This window comes from Astyanax mexicanus, chromosome 2 (genome assembly GCF_023375975.1).
Source record: "Astyanax mexicanus isolate ESR-SI-001 chromosome 2, AstMex3_surface, whole genome shotgun sequence".
NCBI classification, from domain to species: domain Eukaryota; kingdom Metazoa; phylum Chordata; class Actinopteri; order Characiformes; family Acestrorhamphidae; genus Astyanax; species Astyanax mexicanus.
The window spans coordinates 2,979,935-2,992,349 of record NC_064409.1 but is presented as its reverse complement, the minus strand read 5'-3'; the positions used below and the strand labels follow the sequence as shown (position 1 = coordinate 2,992,349).

At 37.5% G+C, this 12,415-nt stretch overlaps 1 protein-coding gene and 1 long non-coding RNA gene across 2 annotated transcripts in view; one reads left to right on the top strand and one right to left on the bottom strand.

The window, feature by feature from the left end:
• The window catches only part of atp2b1a (ATPase plasma membrane Ca2+ transporting 1a), a 242,731-nt gene extending 239,679 nt beyond the window's left edge, over positions 1–3,052 (top strand). Inside the window, exon 23 of the transcript XR_007437937.1 lies at positions 2,988–3,052. The gene's annotated coding sequence lies outside the window, so the exon portion shown is untranslated. The remainder of the gene's footprint in view (positions 1–2,987) is intronic.
• Positions 1–9,347, bottom strand: part of LOC125799089 (uncharacterized) — a 106,830-nt gene extending 97,483 nt beyond the window's left edge. Inside the window, exon 1 of the long non-coding RNA XR_007437939.1 lies at positions 9,141–9,347. This is a non-coding gene — a long non-coding RNA (uncharacterized LOC125799089). The remainder of the gene's footprint in view (positions 1–9,140) is intronic.
• Positions 9,348–12,415: the final 3,068 nt, after the last annotated feature.

Here is a 12,415-nt window from a genome sequence, read left to right as displayed (position 1 = left end):
TCCCATCAGCATATTGTTTCCAGACCTCAGCAGTCCGTGCTGATTTTTATCGAGGTTCTGGCTCCACTGTGTTTGAGGAAGCAGCCGTTCTTATCAACAAACCCCAGCTGAATCCCACACACTCTGAATCATTATTATTCAACCCACTTACCTAAAACCACAGCAAACACACCAGCAGTCTACTGTACATCTACTGCTGTATGCTACACTCAAAACTCTTTACAAAATTTGACAAACTACTTGAACACAATGCTGTTTCATTCAATAGCTTTAACCAAGCAGATTTGCTTATTGTGAACTCTCGCATTTATTCCTTTATCCAAAAAGACTGGACAAACATGGAAGAAAATTTCTAGGGGCCCAATTTTAGTGATATGTAGGTGAGCTGTCAATTGCACACTATGCAGCTTGATTTAGGGTTAGGGTTAGGTTAATCTTTGCTATCGTAATGACGGTAAAAGTAAACCTTGCACGGCTCAAAATGCACAAAAAGCATATCTTGCATATATTTCTTTATCCAAAAAAGCTGGACAAACATGGATACAAATATATAAGAGTCCAGTTTTAGGGATCTGTAGGTGAACTGTCAATTTCGCACTGTGCAGCTTGATTTAGGGTGTGTCAGTGTATCTTTGCTATCTTAATGACGGGAAAAGTACACCTTGCACAGTTTGTCTTAATTAATCTTGGGTGTGTTTTGGGCGTAACGTGAAATAAACCATCAGCAATCTAAAAACTAGAATGACAAACTTTTTGGACACAAGAAGTTTTAACCAGGCAGGCAAATATTTTTTTTATCCAAAAAAGCTGGACAAACATAAATAAAATGATCTAGGGGCTCAATTTTAGTGATTTATAGATGAGCAGTCAATTGTGTACCCTGTGTAGCTTGATTTAGAGGCGTGTCAGTGTTACTTTGCTATCGTAACAATGGGAAAAGTACGCCTTGGACAGCTAGAAATGTGCAAAAGGCATGTACTTATTCTCTTAATTAATCATGGGTGTGGTTTGTACACTACATAAAATAAACCAATCAGTGTGCAACTTGCTTTTAATTCTCTTTAAGAGCCAGGTGATCTGTGACTTGGACGGATTGCTTTTTTAAGAGTGCAGTGCTACTGTGATTCTCAGCAGAGGAGAAACTGACCTGCTGGTTCATGCTGTGAAGGTACTGTAAGTCAACAGCTCAATTGTGGGAGCAGCAATGATATTTAATTTAGTATTCTGATGATTTAGTTGATGATATGCCTTTGTTGCCAAGATAGCAATGAACGTCTGACTGTTGATGTCTGTTTAGGTTGTATTCAGTCAGTGGAGCTCCTGTGGTTTCATCTCACTTCCAGACCACCACGCCCATCAGCATAGATACATTCATAAGCTTTGATGGGGTGTAAGATAGCAATAAGCTGTGTGTTAGACAGGGCCCTAGAACCCTTCATAATAATGATTCAGTGAATTTTAGCCCAAACTCAGCCTCTACAGCTCCTGGGTTTCTGGTTTTGTGGAGAATTGGAACATTTTCTGTTCAGAGCTGCACAGACAGAACCCATAGAGCCAGGTCTGGGATCCATCACATGTTCTGGACGAGGTGTTTCAGTTACTGCCCTCCAAATGCCAAACTGCAGAGTAATAGGTTCAAGCAGTCTTTTGTTCCATAAAGAGTGCCATTACAGAGCCTGCACAGAAACAAAGAAAACACACACAAAGGAGGATCTCGTCTCATCGCATGATTTGTGTTTGTAATTCTCTCCGATCCAGGTTTTCCCCAGGCTGATTTTTTCAAAAATGATGATGGTGATGAAATGGCTTCAACTGTGTCCAAAGCTGTAAGGCAGGGGTGTCCAAACTTTTTTTGTTGGGGGCCAGAAGGAGAAATATATTTGAAGTCACGGACCACAGACTCTGTAATAAAACAAATAATGAAATATACCACTTTAAATAATACATTTTCCTGATTATTTCATTTACACACCATTTTACTTGACTTACTATCTTTATCTTTGACAGTGTTGTGTAAAACTAAGATTTTTCAAATTGATGTTTAATTTCATTATGTCTCTTAATATTAAACTCCTTAATTACGACAACTTTTAGACTCTTTTGTCCCGTTTTTATGCGCTAGAAATGCGCACCCTCACCCTCTTCAAACTTTGAATCTCACATTATAAAAAGCTGCTTAACAGCGGGCCAACTTTCATTCTATTTCTAAAATACCTCGCGGGCCGCTCCAAAAAAGGAAACGGGCCGCAAATGGCCCGCGGGCCGTAGGTTGGACACCCCTGCTGTAAGGCCATTGTGACAAGAACATTTGCGTACTCTTCAAAAAGTGTGTTTATAGTCATTAGGAAAAGTTAGGAAAGTTCCTTTTTCTTTACAGAAGAGCCGTCAATTGTGCACCGTGCAGCATGATTAAGGGCATGTCAGTGTCATGTCTTTGCTATCATAACGATGGGAAAAGTATTCCTTGTGCAACTTAAAATGAGCAAAAGGCATGTACTCATTCTTATTTAATTAATCATGGATGTGGATGTGTTTTAGGTGTAACATGAAATAAACCTGGAAACAATCCGTGTGCCACTTGCTTTGATGGATTGATATTTTAATGGCGCAGTGCTTCTGTGCTTCTCAGCAAGTTGAAATGCCAAGTTACCTGGATGTTATGGATGTTATAACCGGTAAACACTTCTGAAACTAAAGGCAAGGCATTTTTTTTACACCTGTCGATGATTTTTCTCTTTCGATTTGGTTTGTTTTCACTCAGGCAAAAACCTAAATGCACCAAAATTCAGTTTGAACCAGCACAGGAGCAAGAAAGTAAATTAAACAAGACAGTTCTGTGTTCCAACTTTAGTTGTATTAAATAATACATTTTTCTATCAAGCGTTTAGTATTATTATTGAACTTTTACACAAAATTAAGAAACCTGAACTACAATGAGCTTTAAACAACAGTTAACAACAGAGTCATTTATATTTTGCTATTTATAGGTTTATGTTTGAGTAAAATGAACATTATTGTTTTATTCTATAAACTACAGACAACATTTCTCCCAAATTCCAAATAAAAATATTGTAATTTAGAGCATTTCTTTACAGAAAATGAGTAATGGCTGAAATAACAAAAAAAGATGCAGAGCTTTCAGACCTCAAATAATGCAAATAAAACAAGTTCATATTCATAAAGTTTTAAGAGTTCAGAAATCAATATTTGGTGGAATAACCCTGGTTGGTTTTTAATCACAGCTTTTATGCATCTTGGCATCATGTTCTCCTCCACTAGTCTTACACACTGCTTTTGGATAACTTTATGCTGCTTTACTCCTGGTGCAAAAAATTTAAGCAGTTCAGTTTGGTGGTTTGATGGTTTGTGATCATCCATCTTCCTCTTGATTATATTCCAGATTTTTTTAGTTTGGTAAAATCAAAGAAACTCATCATTTTTAAGTGAAATCTTATTGTTCATGTGAAGCCTTAGATGTGAATAGACCTGTTGCTTGGGAGAAAAAAAGAATGGACATATTTTAAAGTCTCTGTTGGTTATGTTGCTGTTAAATTGCTATCTAAAAGTTATAATTTGTGATTTGTCAGTATGCAAAACCATGCAAACCATCTCTTAACCTGTTTCAGATGGATTAATGACTGAAGGTAATCAGTGCAGCAGAAAATACTTTCAATAAAAGTGAGTTAAACTCCTGTATGCCATCTGTTTCATGTCTGAAACTCAGGCATAATGAAAGTTACTGTACTGTTAAAGTCTCTGTATTAGTCTTTGCACGGCACTAATTTCTCATTCAACTCTGTTTTTTAAGAGTAGCCCATGATATTATACAGTGGTTCCATGACATCAATGCTAACGGTGAATCATACCTCCCCTGCTGCCTGGGATTTTGCCATTTTGCCAGAATTCCAGAAGTCTGGAGGCGAGCGGAGCTGGGAATAGGAAATCATTAGAAACACAGCAGGAGCAGCAGAGCTTGCTGAACAATTCCCACACAAGATACACAAGATCAAAAAAAGGTATGAATTTATGAACTATGAAGCAAAAATAAAACCAGCAGGCTTTCCAACAGGTAGCACTTCACAGTATTAAGCTCCAAACAATATATATTTCTAGGTAAAACCAAGTTATTTACATTGAAATGATTAGGGTCACAATAAAGAAAGGTTTAAAACAGTATACACAACAACAAAATAACAACACTAATAAATGTTGTTGTTCTCCAGCAATTTACACTATTTTTCCATTCCATTTTAAATGATGCAGACATTACCTTCTGGCATCCAGGTACCATTTAAGGGGAAAAAATAGCCTTGAGAAAAGATGTTAAAATTAGACTGTGTAAACTGTTTAACATTGATTAATATTAAAATCAATTAAATTACTTTATTAGTACATATCTGTAAGGTTTCTCAAAATAGTGTATTTGTGTATGTAGTGATTGTTACTATGTGTTGCAGGTCTAGAATTTTTTTTTTCTGCTTTGCTAATTTTTATCATACCACAATGCATATGGCATCACAATGTTGTATTTTCACAATGGCCATTATTACATCACAAAGGGTTGCCACTACAACATCACAAGTCAATTATGACTATGGCTATTATGACATCACAAATGGAGTGAAACCAAAATGCCTATCATGACAGCATAAAGGGTTGCCATTATGTAATTACAAGGTTAAATTGTCTTAATGGCTATTATGACATCACAATGAATTGGGATTATGACATCACAAGGTTTCCATTGTGACAGCATTATGCCGGCTATTATGACATCTCCATGGGTTGCTGCTTTGACCTCACAAGATACAATTGTCTTGTTGGCTATTATGACATCACAATGAAGTGACACCAAAATGCCTATTATGACATCACAAAGGAGGGACACCAAAATGCCGTTTAGGACAGCACAAAGAGTTGCCAATATGGCACCACAATGTAGAATTCTACCAGTGGTCATTATGACGAAACAATGGGTTGCCATTACGGCATTACAAAATAGAATTGTCTCAATGGATATTATGACATCACAATGGAGTTACACCAAAATAACTATTATGAAATCACAATGGAGTGACACAAAAATAGTGATTATGACATCACAAAGGGTTGCCATTATGACATCACAACGTCAAATTTCCCCAGTGGTCATTATGACATTACAATGTAGAATTTTCCCAATGACTATTATGACATCACAATGGGATGCCATTATGATATCACAATGTAGAATTTTCTCAATGGCTGTTATGACATCACAATGGTGTTACACCAAAATGGCTATTATGAAATCACAATGGAGTGACACCAAAATGGCGATTATGACATCACAAAGGGTTGCCATAAGGACATTACAATCGAGGATTATCTCAATGACTTTTATAACATCACAATGAAGTAACACCCAAATGCTCATTTTAAGATCACAAGGGAGTATTGTCTTTATGGCCGTTATGAGATCACAATGGAGTGACACCAAAATGGTCATGACATCCAAATGGGGTGACATCACAATGGCAAATATGACATTCAACTCATGCCAGATCACCTGGGTTTGGTTTTTGAAGGCCAAACACTTTTTTTTGTCTACTACCTAACTGCATATTACGTGTTCATTTATAGTGTTTAAATCTTTAAAATCAATCTAAAACGTAGTAAATAATGCAAATAAAATACAAAATACTGTGCATATTAGCACAACTCCCATTCCTTCAAACTACAGAGGCTGCAGAGAATATATTGTACCAACAATACCCATGACATTTCTCTATAACATTGTTCCAACCAAATGAATAGCTTTGGAAGAGAAAATCATTCCCTTCGCTTGGCTTAAAAGCACCCATGGGTGTAGCTCACTCCTTAAGCTCTAGACGAAGGACGAGGACGTATACTTTTCTAAACATGATGTGTGTTCTTCAGATAACCATCAGGTCAAGTATAAAAAAAAAACATTTCTCCTTCAATTAGCTCCGTTACACGGCTCGGTTCTCGCAGCAGCGAGTATCTGAAGCTAATGATGGGGTGAGTTTATGATGGCGGCTCTTCCACGGCGTGGCTGCATCCGCCTGTGCCATCTCGTGTCCAGCTGTCAGGCCCAAAAAATATAGGTTAGTATCCAAGTGGCCCAGCCTGTTTCTCTTGCAGGAGCTGCTGTGTTATTCTGCAGTCTGTTGCTGATCCACTCCTGACTATTTTACACTTCCATCACTGAGATCAGAAGGTCCTGAGAGAGAAAACGCACCACAGAGGTGCAAACATGTCCTCTGCAGACTTAGTCACTTCTCATGCTCTTCTGAAATGACTCGCGAAAGACAAAGTGATAAATTTTACAGAGGATTCGGACCAAAGCAAACATTGAAAGCATCGAAAGTATCCAGAGCTGATCCAAGGCAAAGTTTTGACCGTCCACACCCAAACCAACAGGATGAAAAGTACATATTTCTAATTACAGTGCCTTTTTCATTGAAGACCTGTGTCTGGTTTAAATGCACACCTACTGCATAGTTTAATATTAGTCTAGCCCAGACTGATGATCTAAATAAGGTGTAATCATACAGCATATTTTGATTGGCACTGTATGATTAAGATCTTAGTTGAGATAAGCTTAGCCTGTCTAAAACATCATCCACAGTGATATCTGACAGACTATAAAGACGTGTGAAATTGTTAAAAATGTTAATGCTTCTCAAATTAATCCATAATAATACAGGTGAAAACTGTAACTTCTGTTACTTTAAATGAGATTTACAGTACAGGCCAAAAGTTTGGACGCACCTTCTCTTTTTCAGTGCGTTTTCTTTATTTTCATGACTGATATTTACATTGTAGATTCTCACTGAAGCATCAAAACTATGAATGAACACATGTGGAGTTTTATGTACTTAATAAAAAATGAGCTGAACCTCCACAGTCACCGGACCTGAACCCAATCCAGATCCAGGTTTGGGGTGAGCTGGAGCACAGAGTGAAGAAGACAAAGGAGCAACAAGTGCTAATAAACACCTCTGGGAACTCCTTCCTTCCTTTAAGACTGTTGCAAAACTTTTCATTTCAGGTGGCCACCTCTTGAAAAAGCTCATTGAGAGAATGATGCCAAGAGTGTGCAAAGCAGTAATCAAAGCAAAGGGTGGCTGTTTTGAAGAAACTAGAACATATATATGTATATTTTTTTCAGTTATTTCACCTTTTTTTGTTAAGTACATAAAACTCCACATGTGTTCATTCATAGTTTTGATCCTTCAGTGAGAATCTACAATTTAAATAGTCATGAAAATAAAGAAAACGAATTGAACGCGAACGCGCCAAAGGCAAAGCTCACCTGGCTCTTAAAAGGAATGGGAACTGGCACACTAATTGGTTTATTTTACGTTACGCCCAAAATTAACCACACTCTTAATAATTAAGAGAATTAGTACATGCCTTTTGTGCGTTTTGGCCCATGCAAGGCATATTTTTTGCGCCCTCATGATACTAAAGACAATGAAACTGAAACACCTGGTTTTAGAGCACAATAATTTATTGTGGTGACGGACAGTTCTGGTGGAAACAGGAGAGTTGAGGTGAACATTGAATTCTGCCGTGATTTTTTGTTTTTTTTTATACAATCCGGGTTAGCACCCGAACATCCCTTTCAGACAGCTTCCTCTTACAGCATCCACAGTTAATCCTGTTGGATGTGGTTGGTCCTTCTTGGTGGTATGCTGACATTACCCTGGATACCGTGGCTCTTGATACATCACAAAGACTTGCTGTCTTGGTCACAGATGCTCCAGCAAGACGTGCACCAACAATTTGTCCTCTTTTGAACTCTGGTATGTCTCCCATAATGTTGTGTGCATTGCAATATTTAGAGCAGAACTGTGCTCTTACCCTGCTAATTGAACCTTCACACTCTGCTCTTACTGGTGCAATGTGCAATTAATGAAGATTGAACACCAGGCTGCTCCAATTTAGCCATGAAATGTCCCACACTAAAATGATGACAGGTGCTTCTGTTTCACTGTCCAACCCCTGTAGGTCCCTATAAGATGGGAAATTCAGATAACATTCTCCCTGGCAGCTGCACTGGCACAGTAATGTGTTTTTCAGTTTCAGTAAAAACTGAGACTTTCTGCACTCTCTAAGTCACATAACTGGTCATCTTCTTCTTCTGCATGAGTAAGTGTGTGTTTCTGTTTGTTCAGTTTCTCTGACTTGGTCCTGATCTGGCGAGCTGTTTGATTTGTGTGTGTGTGTCAGTTTGGGAGCCTGAATTCTAACATGAAAGTGCTGACAGAGATGAGTCGCAGATTTGTCTCTCCGATCCTCATCCATCCATCTTTTCATCTTTCAGCTATCTCTCAGTCTGACTGCATGTGTACAGTCCATGCGTTACAGTCTAGATAGATAAAACATTTTATAAAGGAGATATATGGTACCTCTTTTTACATATGTTAGAATAGGTCTATGTATAACTCTCACATTAAAAGATCTCACCAGATATATTCTTAACAGTTTCAGAATGAGTCATTTAAGGGCTCTGTCACTTTTATGCAAATACTGTAAGATGTTGTTGGTCACATCATGTTAAAACTGAGCTTTTATTTATCACACATGCTTAATGAAATAGAACTGTAACTGTAATATAAGCACAAAAACTCGTTATTTGAAAGTACTTACATCATTTTCACTTGCCACAGAGCGTAGGTACAGATTCCTCCCTCAGAAGAAGTCTGCTGGCTAATTTACAAGTGTCTGGATGATATGAAGGCTTGCAGTGATGACTGGGCCCAATGCCTGGGCCTATGCTTACTTTCAGGTTTCTTTGGTTCCCTAAAGTAACTTTCAGTGAATGATTCTACATATTTGTTTGAAACCTGCTTGACCTTTTGAAGAAGATCCACAAAAAGGTGGGAAAAGTGTCACATCTTTTTGGTTTTAAAATTGTTTAAAGGTTGATTTATTCAATAAAATGTAGTACAACTCCACATAATTTCTCAAATTTGATTGCTCAGGGTTCCCAAAGCGATTATTCTATGAAATGATCCAAAAATCTCTTTACAGCCACACAATATTTGGAGAACCTTTGCATTATGTAAAAGCTGTACTAGAAATACAGTAGAGATCACTTTAAAATGATGAGTTTTTACCAAAGTAAAAACCTCTGGAATATAATCAAGAGGAAGATGGATGATCACAAGCCATCAAACCACCAAACTGAACTGCTTGAATTTTTGCACCAGGAGTAAAGCAGCATAAAGTTATCCAAAAGCAGTGTGTAAGACTGGTGGAGGAGAACATGATGCCAAGATGCATGGAAAATAACTGTGATTAAAAACCAACCAGGGTTATTCCACCAAATATTGATTTCTGAACTCTTAAAACTCTTTATGAATATGAACTTTATCTCTGCATCTTTTTTTGTTATTTCGTTCATTTCTCATTTTCTGCTAAAAAATGCTCTAAATGACAAACTGATAAAGAGACTGAAGTGCTCTCTGGACTCTGGATGTTTTCCAGAGCAGTATATTCAAGCAGAGAAACATTTAGGAAGCTTTATTTTGAAGGTTGCAGATGTGTGGTCCAGTGTAGTCTAGAGAATTTACTGTCTGGATGTTTACCACCTAAATAAACTACCTGAAAACATTTTCCTCGGGGTGATAGAGATCTTTCTAAGCTACGCATCTTTCTAGGTCTTTCCTTCATTCGAGCTCCAGCTGGAAGGTTGGATTCTGATCCCTCGTGATACACATTTCAAACATCTGCTTCTTCTCACTGACCCCTCCTCTCTGAACATCTGATCCTGGAGCTAGCGTTCAGCTGCATGTATGTGTGTCACTGTTGGCTTGTAGCGGGTCAGGTTTGATTAATGGTAATGAGGGTCTGATCTTGGAGCGAGAAGTCTGGCAGCATGGGTTAACATGGTGGCTTGCTGTTGGCTCGCTGCGAGTCAGGTCTTATTCATGTTTGTCAGGAGGCTTCAGAGGGAGGAAGCAGGATGAGATATACTAGCTGGGATGACCTGACTGGAATACGTAACAAAAACATGTCAGAGAGTCGTTTCAAACCCAAACGCTGATCTGATTTTAGGTATTTTATGATCTATATTCCATGTCAGAGGTTTGGGGATGCATATCTTCTCAAAACATGTTAATACAAATCTTCATTTCTGTCCTTTTTGTAAGTCTTGACATACAGTAATAGGAAACTGAGAGCTATTCTTTATATTGTTTCAAAACTTCATGATAAATGGGACAGTTGTGAAATTCTAAGCTCAGAAATGGCTTAGAATAAAATCTTTTTACACTTTTGAAGAAAGAAGTTTTTTTCTTCTTCTGTACACTGCAAAAAAATCGTCTGTACATTGGCAAAAACTAGACAAAATATACGCAAATTAAGACATATATATGTATACTAAGCAAAACAATCTGCCAATGGGGTAAGCAAAATTTTCTTGGTAAGATTTCTTACTAAAAGCAATGGCAAAGTCTCAAAATGAGTGAAGTAACACCTAAATCAAGCAAAAAAAGTCCCTGTTTTTGGACACAAGAATCAGAATAACTTGATTGCTGCTTGATTTTGCTTATTTTGAGTTCAAATGACTTAAAATAAGGGACACATTCTAAGTAAGAATGATTAAGATAATTATCCCTAAAATAAGCAAAAGAAAACACTTACAAAATGCTTAGTAAGACAAAAAGTCGTATCAGAGAAGAAAATAAGATTTATTGCCTTAAAATCAGAAAATTTCACTTGCTAAGATTTAGTTTTTTTGCAGTGTAAAGTTGCCAGTTTGGACATAAGAGGCATATCTGACAGCAACAATATAAATATAAATATTGAAACGCACAAAAGTCATGTACAAATTCTTTTAATTAATCACTGTTATGATTAAATAAACCAATCACTGTGACACTTGCCATTTACTTAAAGAAGCAGGTGAGCTCTGACTTTGGCGGATTGCTATTTTAACAGTGCAGTGTTTCTGCAGTTCTCAGCAGAGGAAACTGAGCTGCTTGTTCACATTGTGAAGGAGCTCCAGCAGTTATTTTATTTAGTATTCTGTTTATTGTTGATGTAAAAGATGGATTTGTGCACTGTTGCGCATCCTTGCGTGTGTATAATACATGGCAAACCTGCATTGCCAAGATAGGGATGGACATCTGACTGATGACTGTTGTCAGGGTTTTAATCAGGCAGTGGAGCACCTGTGTTTTTTTTTCACCACCAAAGAAAGCAATATGCCTGGGATTCAAGTATTTAAAGAGACTTTATTATCATTCGCATCACATGTGGTACATGAGGTGAAAGGAAATTGTAATCTCACAGTCCAGTTCCATTCAAAAGAGCAATTGTTATGAAAGGTGATAAAATGAAATAAGGAATAAAATGTAAAAATAGTATAAAGAATAAAGTAGATAACAATATAAATATATAAAAATAGGACAGTATGGAGGTAGAAGCATGGATGAGTTGAATGAATAGCAGTAGCATGATAAGTGATAAAGTGATAAAAACTAAGCCTATAAGTGTAGATATATTCTTAAGCACTATCGCTATTTTAACGGCGCAGGGGCAAGCTGTGAAAATAGGCTGTTGGTGGGGTGTAAAAGAGCAATAAACATAATCTCGCACTTTGTGCAGGGTGTAAGATAGGGCCATAAATCAGTATTTCCTTAAGCTTTTCCCATCTAAAATACAAAACTTTAAATACAGCTGTAATGAACTCTAATCTACAGAATTATCACCAGTCTACACTAGTGCAGTCCAGTCTGTTTAATATAGAAACACTGACCTCCTGCAGTGTCAGCCTGGTGTACTCTCGCTTTTACTTGCTGTAAAATAGAGGAGTTCTGGAATATTCTGTAAAAACATATTGCAAAAAAACCCTAAACCTTAAGAGAAGAGGAGGAGAAGTGGAACAGAGGGGGGGATGAAGGAAAAGAGAGGAAGAGTGGAGACTTGGTGAGGAGGTATGTAGGCCACAATGATAATGATGAGCCTGTGCGCCAAAATCACCATCAAAAACCAGACTGGGAACCAAAACACCTTTACCAAACACACACACACACACATACACACTCACACACACACACACACAGATGTGTACACACAATGATGAATCTCCCTGAGAGCCTTGGCTTACTTTAAAAGGATAATTATGTCTGAACAAGTTTCCAACTCCTCTTTAAAAGCATAACTATGCTCTCTCTTTCTCTCTCTACCGCTCTCCCTTTTTCTCTCTCTCTTTCTTTTTCTCTTTTTCTCTCTTTTACACACACACACACACACACACACGCACACACTAAAGTGCATATTATGAAACAGAATCTGCCGACAGAAGGCCAATTAAAAGGAGGTGTAAAACCAGCCCCTCTAATTTGACACTTTCTCAGTTTACCAGTGTTTCCCTCAATATTTGTCTTTTGAGTTTTGA